This window comes from Fringilla coelebs, assembly GCF_963513975.1.
Source record: "Fringilla coelebs genome assembly, chromosome: 2".
NCBI lineage: Eukaryota > Metazoa > Chordata > Aves > Passeriformes > Fringillidae > Fringilla > Fringilla coelebs.
In genome coordinates, this window is record NC_140029.1 from 68,568,630 (window position 1) to 68,588,759 (window position 20,130).

Below are 20,130 nucleotides of genomic sequence, written 5' to 3' on the forward strand. Positions count from 1 at the left end.
TATAGTGAGATGGATTTAGATTGAAGTTGTAGGAAGTTGATCTGTAAGTGTTACTGAAGTGGTTAGGATGGTATTTTCATTTTAGAAGCACTTTTTCTCATGTGCTGCAAACACTTGAAATGACAGAATTACTGGTAATGACTTTTCTGAGTTCATACCACAAATGCCAAGCCAGAAAAGACTGAAAATGACTCACATGGAACCATTCTGCTTTGTCCTTGGATCCTGAGTATTTCACAGAGGTTTTTTTTTACCCTCTTTTTTCCTAGAAGTGATGTTTGAAAACAAAACCGCAGTGTGGCCTTTTAGTGCTAGGAAGCCTTTGTTGCTTTTGCCAAGAGAGTTAGAGAAGGACAAAACCAAGTGTGGCATCATTTGCCAAATGTGGTGTGCAGAAATAGGTCTGACTGGGACCATCCTAGGAGGTAGCAGTGTATTGTAAGTTAGATCAAATATTGCTGTCTCCAAGTCTTCTGAAAAATCCTTTTTTTCTGTTCCCTTGTACTAATGCTCTTCATCTCTAAAACCCAGTAGTGGCCTCTGCCTTGGCTGCATTGGTTGTAAATGATAGTCTCACATGTCTGGGTACCTTCCCAGCACTGACATACATAATCAAGATCCTTATATCAAATCTCACTTTGCAGGAAATTACTTTGGGAGAATCCATCATCTTCTTTGCCCAAAGCTGCATAATGTACTGCCAGTTTTTGTTTTTCTTTCATTTTTCCCCTCTGTAAATCATGCTAAAAGATCTGAAGGATGATGGTAATAGAAATATGATTAGTGAAGTTTTTTGTGCGTATGTGTGTTGAAAGAAAATGAATTTGTCAATAGAATAACTGACCAAAGAACCAAATGTCAGATTTTTTGAATTTTTGAAAGGTCAGGAAGACAAGGTTTCATGCCTCAATCATGCTGAGTTTTACTCAAAAAGAATCTTTGCATGTTTAAAAAATAAATTTTATATCGTGAAATAGTCACCAACCAGACTGATTTGCTTTCTCTTCAGTCTGTGTGAGGATGAGAGAATCACACACTGAGGAGCATCTTTAACATGGAGGATTCATGCCCATTCCCCTAAGTGATTGTTCAAAATAAACCTCTGCTGTCTTGATTACAGCCTGTTAAGCTTCAGAGCAGTTCCTCAGATGAGCTGTAAGCATGTTTTTCTCCTGATGTTTGAGGCAGGGACGTGCAGAAAAACTTTGTCTTTTCTTCTTGGTTTGGGACAGTTTTCTCCTGTGATAAGTCCTGTTCTTAATTTTAACAAATCCCACCTTAAAATTTTTCTGGGAAGCGCATGACTCTGTGAGAGGTGTGAGTGGAGCTGGTTTTGTTGCACTAGGTCTTATGTATATGGATGTGTTTTGAAAACTTCATGTTTTCAGTGGAAGTGAAAAAGGAAATGCTGGAACATTTGTTTCCTCCCAAGCTCCAGTTTGCAGTAGTAAAGATAGTAAAAAACTTGTACCAGGAGAGCTGCTTTGTGGAGAACTCTGCTTGTCTGATTTCCTAAGTATGGCCATGAATTTTTGCATATAAATGTAAGAGTTGAGTTGCCATAGGGTATTTAAGGCCTAACATCCTTCACTCAACAAATACACTTTCTATGAAGGAGCTTTCAGATGCTAGGAATGTTCTGGCCATAATTTTGAAATGACTGCATTTAAATGCTGTTATTTATTTCTTATCTGCAAATGAATTTTGGTCAGGCCTAAAGAAAATTAGTGTCAGTAGCACATCATCTTTGAGATTCTGTATATCCTGTAGAATTACCTTGAAATATTTGACATAGTCTCAGATCCTTCTTGCTCATAAAGAGATGTTGGGAAGATAGCAGTCTAGTCAGATAAATTATCAATTAAATAGTCACAGACCTGGCATTGAGATTTGATGGTGATAAATCTATACTTAGTCCTGTGACACGGTCAGCTGCCTTAACTACAGCTTCTGTGAGAGACAAGAAATTTCAGCCTGGGCAGTGACCATACCTGTTACAGAAACTTCTGCAGTCCCACTAGAGCAGCATTTGGAAGGAGGCCCTTGAAGTCTTAGGCAGTCCAGGATGTGTTCTCAGCCCTTTACTGCTCCCCAAGCCAGTGGTGCTCTAGCACTTGGCTGGGTATTTGTGGAACACTCTGTTTCCATATGCATTAGTGCTCGAAACCATTAAGTGTTCCACAGCTATTTTACAAGAGGAGTAATTACATCCTGTTGGCAGAAATTACTCCTGCTGTTTAATTTGGAAACCATATTCTTTGCTTCCAGCCTTGTGTTGTTACACAGCAAAGAGTGGCTGCATTTTCTTCCCAGGGTGGTGGCACTTTTCTCTGACATGTGCATGGGGGATGATAGCAGTGGTGCTGTCCCTGAGGATGACATTTCAAGTTTGTCTGTGAACAGGTTAATTTTAAATGGTGCAGGCATATAGATTCAGAAATCCAACTTTTATTCACAGCAACAAAAATATCTTTTCTAGCTCTCATTTCCCTGCATAAAGGATGCTGGGCCAGCCCCCGGGTGCATTGGATCTTGAGGCAAATGCTGATGCTGAACTTTTCTCTCTTACTCTGTCCTTTTAAAGCCTTTTATGTTCAGAAGGAAACTAGCACTGCAGATGATTATTGTCTACTAATGGTGTTTTTAATTACTGATTTTCAGGACACCCAATTAACTTTCTGCTGAAAACAAGGATTTTTTTCCTCCCTTGAAGCAAGCCAGTGATTCATATTTTAATATAAGCTTCTTAAAGTTTTGACTCATGCAGCAATTCCAAGAATTTTTATTTTGACTCTTTGAAGCATTTTAACATACTAATGAAATATTGTGCCTCTGTCATGCACAAAGTGAACCTCATGTTGCCATCATTGAAGCGTGGCAAGTGCCATTACAGGGCCGTCGAGATGCCTTGTCACACAGCGTCCCGGCAGCGGGAGCACACAGCCACACTGACCCAGGCCCAGCCTGCAGGAGCACAGAGGCAAGCGGCAGGTGCCATTGAACCGAGCGTGGCACTGCTGGTCCTTGGGAAGGGAAACGTGTTGGGAGACACAGGTTGCTGAAGGGTGTTTGGAATCAGATGGAGTTTATCAGCTGATCAGTTGGATCAAACCAAAGAGAATGGTGTTGGGCCAAGCTCTGGGAGCCCCTGCTTTGCCTGTAGACAAGCGGGAGATCAGCAGTCCTTTGGTCGCGTGATGAGTAGAGCAGAGAGGCACTGCTTGGCTTTCATAAGTGAGACTCAAGCTGTAGAGTCCAGAGATGAAAACATTTATGTTGGCTATTAAAAGGGAACACATGTGACACAGAGATATGCCATGTTAACTCCAGAGATTTTCCAGCAGAAGAAAGACTAAATGAGGACCAAGTGTAAATGAGAGAGTTTTTTTCTGAAAAGTAAGTTAGGTAATGCATACTTTGATTCTTCAACAAAAGTGTTTGATTTAAAATGCAAAAGTGTATGGCTTTCTCATCAGGTGGAGATAGCACAACTGTCCTACTTTACATAACAACCACAATACTAAATGAATGACAAATAGTTCAGGATCTCTTTGGGAAATGGCAGTCAGAGCATCTACTGCATGAAACCTGCCCAGGAGAAAATGCCCCAGTTAGCATGTTGTTATTACAGTTTTCTGTTTTAGATAGGAAGTTTTCAATTTGCTTTTTTATTTTGATTTTGCCTCAAAATATCCATTATGATTCAGAGTTTCAAATAGTAATAACCCAGTATTATTTTTCCTTTCCCCCTTGTCTTCTTGCTGAAAGTGATGCAGCACTTTATGTTCCCTCATCTTTAGGACTCGTCAATTTCCATCATCTTTAGAAAAAATATGAGTATGTTTCAAAGTGAAACCTGAAAACAGGGTTCGTTCATTGCTGATAACACAAAGTAAAACCTTTGCCTCAAGTTCTTGTCCAGAATCTGCCAGGATTAGCAGAGGACATGCAATAAGAAAGTGGGATGAAAGGAAGGGGTCATACAGTGGGGCACTGGCTCCATGTGCCCTTCCTCTGCAGGCAGCTCAGTTTGCAGTTGTACCATGGTTATCAGTGGTGTGGTAGCATGATTAGGGAACACGAGCAGGAAATGCTGGCAAAATCTGGGAGGCTGGCACTTGGGAGCAGAGGAGATCAAAGGCTTCAGGGCCTTTGCGGGCTGGAGAACAATTGCAAGTCACTCCCGAAATGTGGACTGGCAGTGCAGCCTGGCCATTGGGTCTGTCTGGCAGTGTATTCCCGTGCGAGAGGGGAGTTCATGGCACAGGGGGGCACATCTGCAATGGTGCAGTGGTTCTCATTCCCTGTGATCCAGCCCTCATTCAGCTGCCATCAGGGGAGTCGGAAAAGCTGTTAGAGGGGAAGTAGCTTGTTTTATCAAAGGAGACTGAAACAGGGCTCTGCTGTAGTCTCCAGGACCCATGGAGATGCTCTTGTTGCCTGGATGCTCTTGTTGCCTTCAACTGGATGGTGAAAACTAATGAGGAGAACTTGAACTGGAGGACCCAAGTGTAGCTCAGCTGTGGAGAAGTTTCAGCTGAAAATGGATGTTTAGACTATCAGAGAAAGAAGGCTACAGGGCAGTGGTGCAGAGGTTCTGTAGGCAGACACCAGTGCTTGTCCTCATAGATAAGCATCTTCATCTTGTTCACCTTTCCATCAGTGTCCTCATATTGTTGTTTCTTCTCAAAGAAGTCAAGACTTTCCCAAATCTCTCTAGTGTCTTATGCATTCTGTCTTAGCAAAGCAAAATGTGACAGTAAGAAGAAATAATGTGTTCTTGAGTAACTTAGAGTTTTAAGATGCAAAAGGCGACATTTTTCATAATTCTATCCACCACATTATAGGCAAATACTCTACAGTCAGAGTGCCTTTAAACTGTTAAAAGTTTTCCCCAGACAAACTCAGGGTAGAAGGCTTGACATATTAAATATATACAATTCCCAAAAAGAGTTCAGGGCCAAGCCAGCACGGCTATCCTGGTTGCATGGAGAAGTCTGAGCTCTTCTACTTACAAGTCAGTGGAGGGAAATAGCAAGTTATTTATTCCTTTCCCTTCCCAGTGCCGTTATGGGAGCTGAAACAATTTGTGAGCTTGTGGTGCCAGTAGGGTCCCAGAAAATCTCACAATCATTTCCAGGTGAGGGGGAAGTGAGGGCTGCACAACAGTGACAGGAGGAACTATCCTGCTGTCATTCATCCCTGGGACAGCATCTGTACTGCCAGACAAGGGAGAGTGAGGGATCCCACAGCTGGGGAACACAGACTTGTGTTCACACTGCTTAGGAAGAAGTTGGTAGAAGTGGTCCAGAACAGGGACCAACAATGCAGGGGATTATTTCCTGGAACCTGAGCTCATTCCATGGCCTTGGGTTCAGCCATAGTGGGCTGCTACATGAAGGGCTGTGTTCACAACTAGCAAGTAGTGTGGCTCAAGAGAAGATTTGCAGAGGAAAAAGGTCCTGATAAACCATCATCTCTGCTACCACATTTTCCTGCCTTATTTACTCTAATTTGAGCCTATGAATTGAACACTGGCTGGTGGTAGCAGCAGATCTTCCCTTTCATCCCCAAAGAACTCAGTGCACTTTCTGGAGCTAAACCACACGGAGGACGATATATAATAACTATATTTACTTCCACCTGCAGCAAACATTTTCTTGTTATTCAGGTGATGGTCAGCAATCTCAGGGCAGAGAAAGAGCAAGTCTTGCCCTTTTTACCATAAACATTACTCCAGACATTAAACAAAATGCACTATAAAGTCCTTGGAAGCTCTCCAATCTATATAGTGCACGTCACACCATTGTATTGACTATTTAATCTCTTTGGAAACCTTTTCTGGAGATTCAAAATTCTGTTATTACTCAACTGGATATGTACTACTGATGGGTCTCATTTATAGATTTTCAAGTACACTTTAAAGGTCAAACAAGTAATTTTAATCGGTTATGTGGGGTTTTTTTGACAGCTGATAAGTACTGAATGTGCCACAGCACCTGGAAAGCAGATTTGCTATATTTACTATTACATATTTGTATTGGGTGCAGGGATACTGCTCTGCCCACGCTCCTTTCACTCTCCATCATCAAATTACTGGCACTGATCAACCAGTGCATCCACAGGAGAGCACTGTCGTTGCAGCACTTCAGATCTGAGTCACAGCTTGGACAGGGACCCAGGACCTGTGTCTTATGGCTGCTGGTTAACAGAGAAGTAGCTGCATCACAGTGGTGTTGTCCTTGGCTCAGAGCATTCCTGGCTACTTTATCCATAGTGCTTTCTCCTGGGCTGCCATGCTAGTAGGTATTTGGCCATTAGTCTGGTGTGGTTGTTCTGAAATTCTTGTGTTCAGGTCACTTATGCCGTGGTGGTGGAGATCACAAGGTGACAACTGACTGTCCTCAATTACTGTCTGCAGAACTGAAAGCAAAGAAAGTGAGAATATTTTCAACAGTATCAGTCATGGACTGGGAGCAAGGCTTGAGCTCAGGTGCTGTGGCATCAGCTTCTATCAGGTGAAGGGCTGGCTGCAGTGCTTATGGAAGCAGCAGTACCTATGGGGATGAGCAGAAAGGCTGACCAGCCCCAGAATGAAACGGGGAGATTCTTCAGCTTATGGAAAAAAGACCGTCAAATTGGATCTGATAGAAGCGCACAGATTCATCTATCATGTGGAAAAACTGGACTTGGGAGGATTATTGGGCACTTAATGAAGTGGTTAGAGAGTCGGAATAAATAAACAAAAGTGCTTTTTTAGGTGTTTTTCCACTGCATTTTTGGAACACTGTAGGGTAGAGTAGATGAGACTCAGAAAGGAATGAGATCCACTCATAGAAGACTAGTGATGCAATAGTTCAGTTACAACTGCTGGCAGGAGAAGCCCATTGGTGCCAGCTTGCTGGGAGTTGAGTGGCACGCTTGGGGAAGAGTTGCTGTTGGCACATGCTGCTCTTGCACACTTCCCAGTTGGAAACCCAAAGAGTCCTTCATCAAGACTCCAGCAGCAGCTCAGCTGCTCTTCAGTGTGGGCAGCAGTCAGGGGAACTCATGGGCCACCAGGACGCAGGCAGCTGTTGGTAAGGAAGGAGTTGGTTTTAGCCCTGGCAACACTTCAGCTGGGATGCGGCTCTCACCATAGAAGAATCCTAGAGAAAGCACCAGGATTTTGCAGCCCATTCAGACTGTATCCAGATCCATCCAGTCATTTTTCATTTTCACAGCACAGTTTCTTAAGAAGATCTGGAAGGTGGAGGATTAGAACAATTAACAGTTTACAGAAACTCGGCTCTGTTTTGCTGTTTTCGTGGGAACAAAGTTCATAGTGCTGGTTTTATGGTACCACCTTGTTTTTATACTCCATGCTTTGTTAAACATGTTAATGAGCTCAACGCTGTGTAGTGCACTTAGTGCTATGCAGAAAATAAAAGTATTTCCTGCCCACACTTCAGAAGAGCTGCTGGGATGGTAAAGTCTCTTTCAAGCTTAGGGCTGCTAGCCTAAACACTGTGTACACTGGGCTGGTCTGTCAGAAAGCTCTGTGTTGCAAATGTAAATTTATCTTTGTAAGAATGACAAGCTCCTGTTCAAAGCACAGCGCTATATAAAGCAGTTCACTGAGCAGTAGGTTTTACCATATTCCCCCCCTGGAACAGAGGGGAGTTTTGTATTACATTAATCAGCATCTATGCCCTGAAGGTCACAATTATCTGGCCACTATTTTTCAGTATTAGTGATTTTAGTACATGATTAACTTTCATGTGTGCATCATTAAGATGAGGAATTGTTTTTGAAGTTTGAAATAGAGCAGCAGGTCTTAGCTGTAGTATTTGCCATACTTGCCCAGCCACTCTTAAAAGGGATGATTTATAGAAAATCCAGCTGTGAGTTTTCGTTTCTTCAAGAGCGGGAGGCGGGACTAGGAACAACCTAAAACCAAGCGGAGCATTGATCAGAGTAGAAATGATGTAGAGCACAGCTCAGCAGACAACAGCTAAGCATCGTGGAAGTATTAGCTGGCAGCGATAAGGAGGCGGAAGCAGAGCTCGGTGACAGAGGAGCCATCTGTCAGGAACTGGGAATCCGATTTCAAGAGAGCAGAAAATGAAGTAAAGAAGAAAGTGATTTTGGTTCAGAGGTGCAGTGGAGCCCAACGATATCTGTGGACAGTAAGTTTCTATACTGGGACAGGGATGTTTAATACAGCAGCTAGTGCTGTTTGAAAGGGTTTTCAGCTTTGAAAACAGACATAAGTAGCTCCTGTATTAAATAGCTTTTACTTAAAGTTTTTATTTATTTGTAAGATGTAAATAAACTTATCTGTTTGAGGTGGCATGTTTCAAAACTTGTAAACAAACTTTAAAACTGCTGGTGTCCCTTATTTTAGAGGGTGGTTTTTTGCTTAATAAGGTCACCTCCTATGGAGGGTAAGATTTATTCGTAACCTTTCAAAAAATATCGTAGAAGAAAATGCTGTTTTGGCCCCAGCTGCGAGGTGAAAAAGGGTAGGCAAGAATATTTTTTCTGGAAAGGGGAAAGAAGTTCCCACCCAAATAGATCTAAACTAACTGGAACTACAGTGTATAAACACCCCGGGGCTAAATCCTACCCTCAGTTACACTGATGTAAGTCAGGTTTAAGTCTACTGTAGTTAATAAAATTACTCCTGATTTAATTAAGGATAGAATTTGGTTGCACATTTCTTAATAATGAAAAAGCCCCATGGTTCTTTCCAAAATGTATTTTATGTTAACAGATTATTAAGGACTTGCTTGAAAATATGTTAAAATTAATTGAAAACTCACACTGAGATGCATCTTTTGTCGTATACTTGTAGCCTTATTTTAAATTAGCACAAAAACCAACATGAGATATTGTAAGCAATCATATTATTTCTTGTTAGCAGGTTCTCAGATAAGGTTTGCATTGCTCATAATTTCATGCTTGTTTCACTTCAGTGGCTTGTATTTGGGGTGATATGCTTTAATCCTAAAAAGGTTTGTGGAGCTCCAGCTGAGAGCAGTAAGATGATATTATCTGTAGCAGAAAAGTGTCAAAGTTCTGTAGAAGACCCCAGACTGTCTGATTGGGAGTGAAACTGTTCTATTACAGATTGTACAGAAAAATTACTCTTGTTGCTGTGGTTTTAGTGTACGAGTTAGAAGCAGAAGCATTGGCTGCTGACTGAGGAAAAAAAAAACCAAAAAGTAAAACCCACTCACTATTATGGCCCAATATGGATGACAAAACACTGTAGCATGTGTGGGAAAATGGCTGCAGTCCAATGTCTGGAACCATTTATCTTCTGGTAGAGTCTGGAAGATGACTGTTTTATGTATTTTACAGAAATCCCTGCTGATTGATTTCATTTACTTAGGAGGAGGGGTCACAGTGACTGATGGCAGGGACAACTGGGGCAAAAAGTGAATTCTTTGCATTATCCTGACATCCTGTTCTGGTTGGGGTTATTGGCACCTTTTGAAAGGACCATGCTGGACATGTCTTGTTGCTGCATCTGATACTGCACGCAGCCAGAGGTTTGCTGCTTCTTTCTGGGTCTCAGCAAACTGAATGTTGCAAGTTGTGCTTCCACTGTTGCCAGGCACATTTTGGAAATTATGATTTGCAGAGGTTTGAAGAGGAATAGACAGAAATGGGTACAGGTCTCTGTAACCTGCCAAAAGCTTGGCTGATGATGTGTGCTGTTACTACAGAGGGAGGAAAGACTTTGTGAAAGATCTGAGGAGTCTGTTTTCAGTGTGTGAGGTTTGCAGAAACAGCTTGTCCCTCTTTAGCACAAGAGATTAGTATGCTAGGGTGATGATACTATTTTTTCTGATGTTTGTTGCTAAAATAGCCTCAATTCCCGTCATCTTTTTTTTATTTATATGGAATAAAGAGCTTGCCAAGCACATTAGAAACATCAGGGATATGCTGTACATCAGTGTTATTCATTTATCTCTGTGTTATTTTTGTGTGTGCTCTGATGGCCTGTCTGTCAAGGTGTTTGCCTTCAAATCAATTCAGCTCACATCACAGCATGACAGGCACTTGTTATATACCAGGCATGTCTACAGGCATTTGCTTTCATGTTGCCGGGGTAAGTGCCAAGATTTTCATATGATGAAACGAAAGGGTGGGGGATATGTTTTTCAGTCAGTAAGTACACTGCTACTGTGTTAACAAAAATGGAAAGGAAAATGTATTTTTCAGTTGACAATACCACTTCATTTGGTACCCTTTAGGCTCTTCACAGGGTCCTCTACTAATTCTAACAATGCCAAATGCAATGCAGGATTACATAACAAACCTGGGGAAAGGGAAAATTATTGTGTGTCCCCCATCACATGCAGTTTCCCAGACATAACCACATAGTACAGTCAAGATATTTTTCACTGACAGAGAAAGAAAGAGAAAGTGAGAGAAAGAGAGAAAGTGAGAGAAAGCGGAGAAAGAGAAAGAAAGAAAGAAAGAAAGAAAGAAAGAAAGAAAGAAAGAAAGAAAGAAAGAAAGAAAGAAAGAAAGAAAGAAAGAAAAGAAAGAAAGAAAGAAAGAAAGAAAGAAAGAAAGAAAGAAAGAAAGAAAGAAAGAAAGAAAGAAAAAAAAGAAAGAGAGAAAGAAAGAAAGAAAAAAAAGAAAGAAAGAAAGAATCTTGTAATGTACCCAAACTGCTGAGGAAATTTCCTGTATTTACCAAGTATTTTTATCAGAGCAGTAGGAGCAGTTAAGCACTGTGCTTGAACAGTATCCTAAGAATAAACCCAGCATCACCTTTCTTCTGGACGGCATTCTGCCATGCGCTATCATTCAGCCTACTCAGCTTGTTCTTCAGTCTCACTGCTCCTCATGCCATCTTGACGTGCACTCATTTTCTTCTCTGAGTTTTGAGGATGTTCTTATGGCTATCAGACGTTTTTATTCATGTGTTGACCTCTGATTTTGATTTTTAAGTTTACAGAAATTTAGATAAGTTGTAACCTTTTCTATTTTCTTAATTTCCTTCTCTTCCTTCTCAGACACTATGTGTTTTGGTTATCCTCCCACAGAACAGTTCCTTGTTGGCACCCTCACAGAGGCATGGCTGCTTTTTCTCTTCATTACTTTAGTTTGAACCTTTCCTGCTTTTTGATATATCTAACTCAAGAGGACAGTGGGTAGTGCCATGGGTTCCAGAGGAAGGTGCCAATTACCTTCCTTGGTTATGCCACTGAACTGCCTGATGATCCAGAACAAATTTAGTGTCCCATTTACTTTTTTTAGATCTGTCTTTATCACAAGGTTCTTGATGGGGTCTCTCTTCCTTAAGAGAGAGAGTGCTGGTAAACAACTCCACTATAAGTCCAGTGTCTCCCATTAATCTTGAATTTGGGCAGGAGGGGAAAAGAGTGGCCTGAGCTGATGCAAGTTTGTTTTTCCATCCAATGGGACTGCATTCTCCTAGTAATTTGGAGTGTGTTTGAGGACTTTTAGCCCCTAATCATTTCTCTTCAGTAAGGATTGGTAGGGTGGTGTGGTCAGGCTCCAGCCCTTTAGTCTGATGCCCATGCAGTCCCTACCTTTTTTTTAGTCAGCTCTTATATCTCTTCATTACATGGAATCATTTTTCATGTGGCCACTGCAAAAGTGCCTTCCTTAGAGTGCAAGTTCTTACAAATAAAATATCTCAGACCATATTTTAGACATGTTGCATATTATCCCATTTTTAAACAAATTTTGTCCATTCGTGCTTTGTAATATAGTATGTGACAAGCATGGGGCGGGTGGTAGAGCTACAGCTGCCTCTTGTTTTCTTATCAGATATTGATAAAAACAGCAAATTAGATTAAACAAAAAAAAAAAAAGAGCTCTGTAGGCTGTGGAACATTATGAAACCACCCACTGAATGTCTGCGCAAGACATACAGCAACAGCCAAGCTGTTATGTGCTAAATGAGTTCAGAGTGGGGGCCAGCTGAATGCAGTGCATGAGTGATTTACTTACTCATTTATAATCCTAACCTAGAATCGTGATTGTTTGTTGTTCTGTAAAAAGGATGACTTTATGTGACCCTTTAAAGCCTTCAGCATTAAGTAGCATTAAGTTGATGGCTACTTGTTTTGTACCTTCAGAGAAAAATTATGCATAAATCAAGTAGGCTTTCCTTGTAATGCACTTATAATCCTCACAAGCAAAACTCCCACCCAAAACCAGTGATCAAACATGGTTTCTTGAACTCAGAAAGGTCACCTCATAAAAAAAATGGAGATATAATATTCAGGCCACCCAGGCAATTTTTTTTCTTGGCTAGAACATTAATTAAGTCACTGTAAGGTTAAAATAATAATAGGGTTCTGATGTAAGCAGATAAAATACAGGGAAGCTACATTAAATTCAGTTTCCATCCACCAAACACATCTAGAAGAGATAAGCTCACTTGCTGTTTAAACATTTTGCACAGGGACAGACAGAATGGGCTGAGGTTGAGTCCTGAATGTTCCAGGGTTTATGTATTTAAATCAAGCCCTTAGCATTGTTTTGTTACTTAATTGCCTCTGGTTTGTTGATTTATTGATGCTTTTGAAAGCAAGTAGACTCAGTAAAACAGAATCATCCTGTGTCACGTAAAATTTCCTCTTATATCTGTGGATGTTATAGACAAAAGGAAAGGATTGATGGAGGGGACTTCTGTGGAGATGGTAAAACAAGTGGTAGATGGAATTGAGCTACTGAATTGCAAATGAATGGAAGGTCTTGTGAAACCACTAATTAGGGCTGTCTGAGTTCTTGAAATCTGCCAGTGCAGCCAACAGTTTAGGCAGAAGGAGCCTGGGAACCAGCAACCCTGCAAATGGGGTTGGTGGCTGGAGTGTCTTCCTGGAGTGTTGCTGGGAGAAGTGATGCTGAACTCACCCCTTCAGTGTGACATGTCCCTTCCATCTGGGGGTGACTTTATGGGAAATAGGAGCACTGTGTGCTTTAGCTCTTGTTATACAGGCTTTGAGCAGGGACAAAAACTGCAAATGGCAGTCCTTTGCCAGCCATGAGCACTTTTGTACCATTGAAAAGTCACAACATGGCCTCAACTGGTTTCATTTCAGGGAAATACTTGGAGACTGCACCTACTTTCTGCTGCCCATGTCCTTGGGGCCCCCATTTCTGTACCTAAACTCTAGTTCCAAAAAGAACCTCTGCGTCTTCTTCTCCAGCGCAGTAGAGCATAGCATTGAGGCATTGCTCTTTTTGTGTCTCTCCTGTGTCTGTGCATCCCAGCTGGTACACCTAAAGCGGAGGATGGGCCCTCACTTGTCACAGAAGAAGGGTTCAAAAGACTAATAGATGCATAGGATGGTTTGGATTGGAAGGGACCTTAAAGATAATCTAATTCCAAACTCCTGCTGTGGGAAGAGACACTGTCCACTAGATCAGGTTGCTCAAAGCCCCACCCAGTGTGGCCTTGAGCACTGCCAGGGATGGGGCATCCACAACTTCTCTGGGCAGAAGATTTAGAAGATTTGTTCAGGAGTTGTTTAATTTGTCACATCCCTCCACCAGTGGCTAATGACCTGCATGAGCAGCTCTGTTGTATTAATTTGGTTTGCAAGACTGTGTACACAGGATAACCAGAAGTGAATGTGGTTGATAGAGGCACAATGATGTACACCTCTCTTGTGCTTCTGAGCCACTGAATTCAAAATGCAGATTTATGTTAATATTTAGCACTTACATAGTGCATTTAATCTCCATAGGCCTGCAGGAACGTGTCTAATTTATACATCTAAATTAATAGAGGTAATCACACGTAGCAGTCAGTCTTTTCATCACTTAACCCAATGAGGAATGAAGACACTATTTTGTTTGGGCTATAATTGCTTATACATACCTGAAAATACCATCCCATATTCTCAGTTCTTTGTAAAAACACCATGTGTTTGCAGCTACAAGAATATTTCAGACAGCATAATGAGTTAGCTTCATTTTTTTACCGAACTGAAAATTAGGAGGCAGATCTCAGTGGGCTATCTCCAGGGGAGTTTTTTAGTGAAGTTAGATGCTAAATGAGCTAAACCACTTCATTTTTAAAAATTGTTTGAAAACCATCTTTCAGAAAATAGAGTCTTGAAAGCCTGGTACTTATAATGAACATGCTTGCAGACCTCTAAGGCAGCAGTCAAACATCCTCATGCTTCACATTATTTATTTATATTACACTTATATTGTCCACACGAACTTCCAAAGCAAATTCAGTAGACAGCTATAGTTCTGCCTTGATTATTCAGCCCAGGTTGCTATGGCATCCCAGCTGGGAAAGTACCTGCCAGCTCCAGGTGGCTGAGCACACAGGTGGGTGAAACATGAGCAGTAATTTAGGGAGCCATGAGGTGGTGTTCTGTGACCAGAAGGTATTGTCCACAGTTTTTGCAAAAAGGGGCAAGAAGTTGTGAACATTGCTGGGACACCTGGGCTTTATTTAGCTACAGCAAAAGAAACAGCCTGTACCAGCAGCCTGCACGTGTACTGAGAGGTTCTGGTGGTAAGCTATGAAAAAATTTAATGATCTATTAAAATTAAACACAAAATCAGAGACTAGAGAGGGCTGGCTGGGGTCACCTGTAGTCATGATCAATTACATCCCTCTTTGTTCCACTCAGACCATTGATATTAAAATAGTTGTTGAATAAGGCAGTAGAACTGAACTTGCAGGTGACAAACGAATACAATGAGAATTATAAGACCTGTGAAAAGAAAATCCTTTCTTATTTAGTCTTTGTGCTCAGAGCTTGCCCCTTAAAGTTAGCACAATATAATACAGATAGGATCTACAAATTCATTTTTTTTAATCTAAACCATGTTCAGGATCAATATTCAAATGCCTTGATTGAGTTTTAACTCCCATCCAAATGTCACTGTTTTAAATCACTTTTATAGCAAGAATAAATTTTCACTGAAAGCAGTTTTTTTGCAACATTTCTTTTCCAGTTAAAAAAAGAAAGAACAAGAACAAAGACTACCAAACAAAATGCAGCTTGTCTAAAATCTCATAAAAGCTCTTACACAAGAATCTATCAAGCCTGGGAAAATATGTGTTCTTTTGTAAAAACATATTTTTCCTTGAAGTCACTGCTAGATTACAAAAGTTCACCAAACATATTGGTATGTGTATGTGTTTATGTAAGACAGACCTCTGTATTTCACTTTCTCATGTCACTGTTGCCTTGACAACTGTATTTTATTGATTAGTAGAATGTATGTAATTTGGTTCAGAGCTGCATCATCTTACAAGGTCATTTTTCTTTGTGAAAAGTTGTTTCATTTTCTTATTCTCTGAGTAAAATTATTTTTCTGATATGAGAAAGAATGGTCTTTTGATCCTTTTGGGGGTGTTTCTCTGGCTGTACTCAAAACCCAACAGAATTTGACAAATGCAAGCTGATAAAGTCATTAAATACATTTCTACTGATACATGCATTTCTTACTCGACTTCTTTTGCTGCATATGTTAACCTAGTATCTAATCTGTAACTTCACTGGTAACCAACTGGAGACTCTATCCATTGCAATTCCAGTTATTACATACCTTCAGGGTGCTTTTCCTCTAGAGATCTGAAGTTCCAAGTAGTAACACTTCTCAGGATCTCTTTGAACTAGATATTAATATAGAATTTATTTGACACTTAGATAAGCTGTGATGTGAAAAGCTTCCCCCAAAGAGTAAATAGTACTGAGAATAGCTCCTGAAGTTGAACTCCTACACCCTTATTCTGTCTGTTGTGGGTTTGTCAGACCTATGGGTTATTTCCTGACAGAGGACTGTATCATTTAGCCAACCAGTTGTCCCACTGCCAGTCCTATTTCTGTGAGTGCTGGTCAGGTTTATGAGAAGTTTTGGTCCTGACCTGAAGAACTTTTCACACAAACTGAGCAGGGCAGAGGATGGAAGGAGTAGGCAGGATGCTGTGTAGATCAGATGGTGCCATGGACTGATTATGTGCACAGCTGGAGGATTCACATATCTAGGTTTGCCAGATCTCCTCCTGCTTTGGTTTTGCTCTTTCCCCCTGTGTTTATTTGTCTCATGGTTTATGAGTATTACAGGAGCCAAGAGCAGTCAGGGTGTGCAGCTTCCTGGATGAAATCAGACAGGGGCAACACAAGAAATAAAAAAGGCCAAGGAGAAGGAGGAGGAGTACAAATAATGGATGGGAAAGTAATGAAGGTCAGCCAGCTGTTGATGTAAAAGCTGTCCTTTTTCTATGTACAACTGAAAGCATAGCCATCCCTACAGTCCTAATATTAACAATTTACAAATTACAGCAGTGATTGTATTTAGATGTCATACAGAAGGTAAATTATGGGAATGAGTTGTCAGCACACATAGGAAAGCAAGTCTGAAAATCTCTAGCACTTTCTTTAAATATAATAGTTCCTGACAATTAAATATCCCATTGGTTGCTATCTAAATATTTATCTTCAGTGAAATTACAAGAAATCCAGAGTCAGAGAAAACCCACGCTCTACTGTTCTCTGTTGTAAAGATTAAATTCTGTTCTACATTTGAAAAAGCACTTGGTTCCTGGGTCTATTCTGTTGTATTTTTCTGGGTAATTTTGAAAAGAAGAAAGAGAAAACAGTCTGCTATTGATGGCAAGAAGGGACAAAGGCACTGTTACTAGATTGCAGTTTTGGAGGTTGTTTACCGTTCTAAGTCAGAGACCATAATGTAAAATAATGTTTTTAATCTTTTGGATTAAAACATTCAGCAACAGGTCTTCCTAGCAACAATGCCCCACCTAACACAGAGCCTCATTTTCTTTCAAGGATCCTGCAGTCTTACATGGATTTTCTAGGTCAGTCATTGGCAGCAACAACACTAATTTATTCCAGATGAAAGTCAGGCCCGCTATAATTAGCAATGCCATGGTATTTGTCTGAAAAATCAAGAAACGGTGGCATTTGCTAGAGAGTATGTGTCTTGTAGAAAACCCACTTCATTTAATTCAAGATTTAGGTACCTGGGGTTAAGCAGGTGGTCCAGTAAATTTGTTACAACTGCTTGTACAGTCTAAGGAGAGCAGCAGTTGCTTACTGAAGATCTGAGGAGGAAGATCTATTCCCCCTCTCCATCTATCCATCCATCCATCCACCCATCCACCCACCCAAGGATGATTCAGTCTGCCTCATCTAAGTAACTCTTCCATTGGGATTATAGAGGAACAATAGGAAATAAATGCTGGCAGCTCCATGCAGTTGGGTTTTACTCATTTGAAGATGAATGTGACTTATCTTCCTCTTGCATAATAGCCCAAGAATTAGAGCACTCCCCTCAGAGAGAGGCAGTCCTGGGCTCTACTTGTTCTGAGTGTGTCGAGCTCACATCTCCTACATTTAACTCAGGAGAAATTCCTCCCTTCGTAGGATGACCATCCGTAAGTCTCCATGCTTTTTGGTTTTTTATCCTTTCCTTTTCTGCCTGTCTGTGGGGACTGTAAGCTCTGTAGGGCACCAGCTAGTTTGTCATTAAACATTTGAGCATCACTGACTGTTGCAAGGCTCTGATTTTGGCTTTGTAGTGAAATATCAATGATGACAACAGTTGTGCAGATTTGTCTCTTCACACCACAGAAATGCTGAAGAAAGGCTTTGTTCTTGTGAATATATTACATATTTTTGGCTGGTATGGATAAAATTTGGGCTTTGTACAGCCTTTTGTTGTGAAATGGTTTGTGAAACAGTGGATGGGTCTGCAGAGATGTTGGATTTGATGTGTATTTGGGGAATTGCTGGTTGCTTGATGGTTTGATATGGCCATGCTTATGTCCTCATTTTTGCTGTCTCTTCTAAAGACATTCATGCTGGAGCTTGGTAGATCTTTAGGACTGGGAAATATGATGTTCCGAGGCCCTTTCTTGCAAATTACTTTTAGGAGATTTTTTGGACCTAGCAAGTATATACATGTCTCAGGGCAGGGATAGGCTGCAGAGGTCCTACTCAGTGATACAGCCCCTCACTATCTTTTTCTCTTGGAATTTCTAAAGAAAGCAGTGGGAGGGCGGGACAGATGGGGCTGAGAGCAGTGTGAGGACATTGTGCTGTGGGGGCATTATGTGGTCACTCCTGCAACACTGGCGAAGAATGCAGCAGTGATGTGTTCCTCTCATGAGTCATCCTGGAGCTGACAAAAATTGAAACAGCCCATTACCCAGGAATGACTAGTGGTTGACCTTTATTTCCATCTTAGACATTATTGTCAAATTGAGTGAAATGAATTTCTGCTTTCTGAGCTCTGACATCAGTGCAGCCTCGTTTCCTACGAATTTGGATTCCTTTCCCCCACCTCACTGAAAACAAGTCCTTCCCCTCCTCCATGTCACTTCCCAGATCTCTCTCCCATCCCTTAAATGTTTGCAAGAGAAGTGGTACAGACACTGGTGCTGATGCAGAATGTTGTGTACTCTGCATCCGACTGTCTGCTGCTTCTCAGCATGCACAGTGGGTCACCCCACAAATGCCTTTCTCTTATTATTGGAGTGCTAATTTTTGTACTTTCCTCTGCTCAGCACCAGCTTTTCTAAAATGTGATATCTTTGAGACATGGCTTCTCCTGTCAGATTCGACTGAAACTGGCCAGTAAATTCTGAAATTGTTTTGGGGGTCAGGAGAGTGTCCCAGAGAGACAGATGGTATGAATATTATTTCTTTAAGAAGCAGTTGTACAAATATACTGTAATGCATGCAAAAATTAAAAGACTTATGAGTAAATTAGTGGGTAAAGCTCTGAGTTGTGTTGTGAAGGAAGACATAAAAGGAATATATTTTTAGGTTTCCTGTAAATGTTTTTAATTATTATAGTGAAAAATTGTGGAGCAATTCAACAATTGAGTTGCTTCTCCATCATGAGGAAAATGTTTATCCCTAATGTGTTCCAGCCCAGGCACCCAATCACTTGGTCTGCACTTATCAAGCATAGTAAATGCCTGTTCAGCTCACAGATTGTTAACATTGTATCCGTACATGGCACCTATGAAGGGACAGTTGTTTTGGTCGTTTACTACTTTGCAACCTTTAAAAGGGGCAAACTGTTAAAAGTGTTATCAACTCCATGTGCTCATTTTATTAAATACCATTTAAGAGATGGATAAAGTCAGATTTGGAAGTCCAGAGTCTACTTTTTAGAAAAAGATTCTGGCTATGGTTAGGATATAAAATTTTAGTTAGTGTCTAGTGCAGGTTTTTCCAGTAGAAAATTACTTGAGAAGGTATATGTCAGAATGGATCTAAAAAACTTACGATTTTTTTGTATTTATGGATGAAACAATTAATAAATAAATATTAAATAAATAAAGGTAAAACCCCACAGTAAAGCTATTTATTATATTTCAGTTAGGGATCTTCCATCTTAACATTCCTGGGGTCTCATTTGTGATGCTGTCATTTCTCATTTTTTCATCTCCTGAAAGCAATATTTGCCTTAGGGGTATGGTATCATTGTGATAAAAATGAGCTGGTGCTATTGGTCTCATGGTTAATTGCTGTCCTTCAAGCAGCTCCCTTAGCATTCAGCCCTTAAGGCTACTTTGAAAGAGGCTTTACGTTTACCACAGATGCCCTGATGTCTTCCAAAGTGATGGAGGAGAGCATTTTGCCCTTTTCATTTTGAGGCATCATAAAGTCTTGGAGACTTTTGAGGCCAATTGCCAGATGTGATTAAAAATTAATGAAACAGAACAATTGTACCTCATCCCCTTGACAGACACTTGAGTAAGAGCTTTTTCCAAGACTACTTTTCTAAAATATTCTTTTTGCATCTCTATTTTTCTCTCCTCTGACCACAATGACATCTTCCTTAGCATGAAAAATGGAAAACAGTAGTAGAGGACATTTGAGGATTTTTTCATGCAGTTCCCTGCAAGATCTGTTTGGATTTTGTTCATCACACATAGGATGAACTATCAAGACAGACTGTAAACTGAAGCATGCAACTGAGGTATTGAGGAAGGGGATCTGCTGCTGTTTAGTGTGACAAAAGGTATCTTTGGTAAAGCTCACACTCAGTGTGTGCAAGCTGAAACATTTTCCAAAAAATAATCAGGTTTTTTGGGATAAACTTACACTGCCTTCCTTCAAAGCCTGTCTGTATTGGAAGAGAGACTAAATA

The 20,130-nt window shown here is 40.7% G+C and overlaps 1 protein-coding gene across 7 annotated transcripts in view; it reads left to right on the plus strand.

The window, feature by feature from the left end:
- Positions 1-20,130, plus strand: part of STARD13 (StAR related lipid transfer domain containing 13) — a 282,866-nt gene that overhangs the window by 203,295 nt on the left and 59,441 nt on the right. Inside the window, exon 1 of one of the 7 annotated variants that reach the window (XM_084201232.1) lies at positions 7,994-8,168. The exons of the other annotated variants lie outside the window; for them this stretch is intronic. The gene's annotated coding sequence lies outside the window, so the exon portion shown is untranslated. Of the gene's footprint in view, positions 1-7,993; positions 8,169-20,130 lie in introns of those variants that run through there. 7 annotated transcript variants of the gene reach the window in all.